Source organism: Notothenia coriiceps, unplaced genomic scaffold, assembly GCF_000735185.1.
Source record: "Notothenia coriiceps isolate Sejong01 unplaced genomic scaffold, NC01 NC01_scaffold00031501, whole genome shotgun sequence".
NCBI lineage: Eukaryota > Metazoa > Chordata > Actinopteri > Perciformes > Nototheniidae > Notothenia > Notothenia coriiceps.
In genome coordinates this window covers 127,541-132,569 of record NW_011364202.1, presented here as the reverse complement: position 1 = coordinate 132,569, position 5,029 = coordinate 127,541, and positions in this window count along the sequence as shown.

Genomic DNA, 5,029 nt, shown 5'->3' with positions numbered 1-5,029 from the left:
TCGACAGCGGCTCTTTTTCCTCCGCAGGCTGAGGAGGTTCAAAATCGACTCCAGGATACTCTGCAATTTCTACAGGTGCACCACAGAGAGGATCCTGACCTTCTACAGGTGCACCATAGAGAGGATCCTGACCTTCTACAGGTGCAGAGAGCATCCTGACCTTCTACAGGTGCACCATAGAGAGGATCCTGACCTTCTTGATTTTCCTTCCGGGAAAAGATTGTCCCACTCTTGACCTAACAATCAACATCGGCACCTCTGTTGTTTCCCCAACTCAGACTGCAAGGAATCTAGGTGTGACCCTAGATAACAAACTGTCCTTCACTGCAAACATTGCTGCTACAACCCGCTGCTGCAGATACACCCTTTACAACATCAGGAGGATACGTCCCCAGCTGACCCAGAAATCAGCGCAGGTACTACTGCAACTCCCTCCTGGCTGGTCTACCTGCATGTGCCATCCGCCCTCTGCAGCTCATCCAGAATGCAGCGGCTCGTCTGGTCTTCAACCTTCCTAAATTCTCCCAAACTACGCCGCTCCTCCGCTCCCTTCACTGGCTTCCAGTAACTGCTAGAATCCACTTCAAGACACTGGTACTTACGTACCATGCTGCGAATGGATCTGGCCCTTCCTACATCCAGGACATGGTTAAACCGTACACCCCAGCACGTGCACTCCGCTCTGCATCAGCCAAACAGCTCGCTGCACCCGCACTGCGACGGGGACCCAAGTTCCCATCAGCAAAAACACGTGGGTTTGCTCTCCTGGCTCCAAAATTGTGGAATGAGCTCAGCATTAAAATCAGGACAGCAGATAGCTTACACATCTTCCGGCGCAGAATGAAAACTCATCTCTTTCGACTCCACTTCGAGCGATAGAATTACTAACAAAGCACTTATATACTAATAAAGGACTGGCTTATCTAAAGCCAGTTGAGTAGTAGCACTTAAAATGTTTGGCTCTATGAAACCTGATGTACTATATGATTCTGTTTTCATCAAGGTTGTATCTTCCTGGTCAAATGCACTTATTGTAAGTCGCTTTGGATAAAAGCGTCAGCTAAATGTAATGTAATGTAATTTAATGTAATACGAAAAAGTTGGACCAAGACCACAGTGGAATAATACTGGGCGCAGGGAAGGTGAAATCAAAATGAAGGGATATCACATTTTGCCATTTGTCTCAAAACGGCATTTTCAATGGGAGTAACAGATGTAGTTTGAATGATTTGCAATCTTTGAAAATTATTTTCATCATCATCTCCTCATCAATTTATTCCCAGATGGGCAAATCATTTTTCAACTGCATTTTCTTCTTTATCTCATAGTTCAAAATTGGATGTTAAAGATGTAAAAACGTTCTGATAAAGATAACGAAAATGTAAGCGAGCTAAAATAAGAATAAATAAATGGGTCCACAATTGATAAACTGTTGAAACTATCAACAATAACAAACTCATACTTTTGTCATCCACAGATACTGCGCCTGTTGACCTACTCAGGCACTCAAGCAATTTATTTATACCTTTTTAGTTTTACACTTTTAATATCAACCACGGAACAAGATATTCTGACTTTTAAATTGATCCTCTCTTAACTCAAGCATGACAGTTCTGTGGCTTTTAGAGGTAAAAAGTTATCTCCAGAAACACGGGACAAAATATATATTATAATAATTCAGCAAGCGTACAATCACTGAGAACAAAAGACAGAGACTGAAATTGAATTACTCACTAACAGAGCGAAAGCGGATGGACAAATTAAAAGGGTGACTGTAGAAATAAGATTAAACAACCTAACCGAATAAAGACGTATAGACAGAGAAGTAATTTGCACACTGTATGCACGAAACTAACAAAAAATATGATTGAAAGCTACAACAAACATCTTATTTGTGTTACTGTTGATCTTTCTGAGCAGTGGGGGCCGTAGCAGAGGCCCAGTGATGTTCAGACGTCAGAAAATCAGAAACTCAAACTGTTTCTGGGTTCGTTGGGGGCTATTGTAAAATCCAAAGCCAAGCCAAGCGAGACAGTGCCCTAAAATCAAACGGTTGAATTGATTTTACAACTAAAAAGCAGCAACTCCACAGACTATATAGTAGGGGAGAAGCGGTGCTGTCAGCAGCGTGCAGACCTGTGCTGCAGCCTGAACATTTATTCTTGGCTGAGGACAGATTTATTTGAAAAAGATACAGCTTCTTTTGTAAGAAGAGAGCAAGGGATTGACTTCTCTTTTCAAAGCGAAGAGAAGTAAGTGTGAAATGACCTGCTGACTTAAATGCAACAATCAAACTAAGGATGTATCATTTTGACTGTGAATTGCCATATAAATGAGAATATGCAAATGAGAATACAATCTAAATGAAAACTTTCCAAAACTTCATTAAAAAGTGCAAAATTGTTGCAACAATTATATGAATGGCAATAGTAGAAAGTAGAGGAACTGAATATCACCGAACATACCTTTTATTCTTGCACACTAAATGTAAATAATATCCTATTTCTATTGTGTTAGCTGTCATTTAGCCCTTTCATAGTGGTTCATTTGTCAGATAGTTTACAGATCTTTAACTTCACGGTCACCTTTGATATTTTATTGTTTTATCTTTTCAAAGCAAAGACAAGTAAGTGTGAAATGACCTGCTTACTTAAATGCAACAATAAAACTTATGAGGTATAATTTTGACAGTAAATTGCCATAGGCTATAAATGATAATAAAATCAAAATGACTTTGAAACAACTTTCAAAAACATCATTAAAAAAAGGGCAAAACTATAATGACAATTATATGCATGGCAATGGCAGAAGGTAGAGCAACTAAATATCCCGGAAAATACCTGATCCTTGCACACTAAATGTAAATAATATCCTACTTTTATATTATACTGTGTAAGCTGTAATTTAGTCCTTCAATAGTGTTTTATTTGTCAGATGGTTTACAGATTTTTAATTCACGGTCAACTTTTATATTTGATTGTTTTACCTTCTATTTTGAGATGTTTAAATTGTATAATTGTTTATTTTTACTCCTTTTTATTTCGAACGATGTGCAATACTTTGTTTTACATGCCGCTGCAACGAAAAAAACATCCTAAATTGGGATGAATACAGTTTATCTTATCTTATTAACTTCTGTCTTGGTTGTATAAGTCAATATCAGTTACAACTTTGTATTGAGCTGGGGGAGTACTGGCTAATTAAATCAGTTCGGAGAGAACATGAGGCTTACTGAGTAAAGATTAAAGATTCACAGGATCAAGAATAGATTGTTGGGTGCTTTTCATGGATAACAACATGACAAAAATGGTCCAAATTCAATTAGGATAAGCAGGGTGCCTTCAATAAATGAGGATGATTAATGATCAGTGTTCAAGTTTAAGTTTGAAGAAAGTAATGAGCCTACAATTAGCAAGATTGGAAAAAAACCAACAAGAGAGCTGACATTTAGAAGCTCAATAATCGTGTCACATATTTGTTCTGAGGCAACTGAGCAATTAATAGGGTGAGACATTTCACTGAGGAACCAAATTGGAAAGGAGAGGAAGATTTAATGAAGCCTCAGAACTCAAATTGGAACGAATGTTCAGACGCAGAGAAGCTGAGACGGAGATGAATTACACTGATGTATGAGACAGTGTCATAAACTGAAGGAGAAATATTTACCCAGCAATCAACACGATTTTACAAGTGGGTTTAAATAATGAAAGATGGATGAATAGAAAACATTGATATGCTTCTAATCAGTACAATCAATGTTAATAATTCTAAATTGGTGTCAGTTTTATTCGTTCAAGGAATTCTCTTCAGCCCCTTGCCACTAAATAAAAGATATGAATGAGACAATGAAGCACAAAATAACATTTAATGTGTGACAAATTAGGTATTGAAACAGATTACTGCTTTTAAGATTCTGAAACAAAATGAGTCCTGGAAAGTGGTGACCAAAGTAAGATAATGACAATTGAGTTGATGTATAATGAAGTTTGCTGACGACACGACCGTCATCTGCCAGATCACCGACGGCGAAGAGACGGCGTACAGAGAGGAGGTCGCAAACCTGACATCTTGGTGCCAGGATAACAACCTCCATCTCAACGTCAGCAAAACCAAGGAGTTGATTGTGGACTACAGGAAGCAGCAGACAGAGGGACACACCTCCATCGCCATCAATGGGACTACGGTGGAGAGAGTCAGCAGTTTCAGGTTCCTCAGTGTCCACATCACTGAGGACCTGACATGGACTCTTCACACACCGCCATCACCAAAAAAGCTCGACAGCGGCTCTTCTTCCTCTGCAGGCTGAGGAGGTTCAACATGGACTCCAGGATACTCTGCAACTTCTACAGGTGTACCATAGAGAGGATCCTGACCTTCTACAGGTGCACCATAGAGAGGATCCTGACCTTCTACAGGTGCTCCATAGAGAGGATCCTGACCTTCTACAGGTGCACCATAGAGAGCATCCTGACCTTCTACAGGTGCTCCATAGAGAGCATCCTGACCTTCTACAGGTGCACCATAGAGAGCATCCTGACCTTCTACAGGTGCACCATAGAGAGGATCCTGACCTTCTACAGGTGCTCCATAGAGAGGATCCTGACCTTCTACAGGTGCACCATAGAGAGCATCCTGACCTTCTACAGGTGCACCATAGAGAGGATCCTGACCTTCTACAGGTGCACCATAGAGAGCATCCTGACTGGCTGCATCACGGCCTGGTACGGCAGCTGCACCGCCCTCAATTGTAAGGCTTTACAGAGGGTGGTGAAAACTGCACAGAACATCACCAGGACGGAGCTGCCATCCATGGAGGACCTTTACTCCCAGCGGCTCAGGAAGAAATCCCTCAGGATTATAAAAGACAACTTCTTTTAACTAACCACCCCTTGTATCGGACATAATTATTTCTGTATAAGTATTACAAATTATTTCTTCAACGATTAATTACCTTTTTGAAGGAAGTTGCGAAATACTTCAACCCAGATTCTATTGCAACTTGACCAAAGACCCCACTACCCCATAAATA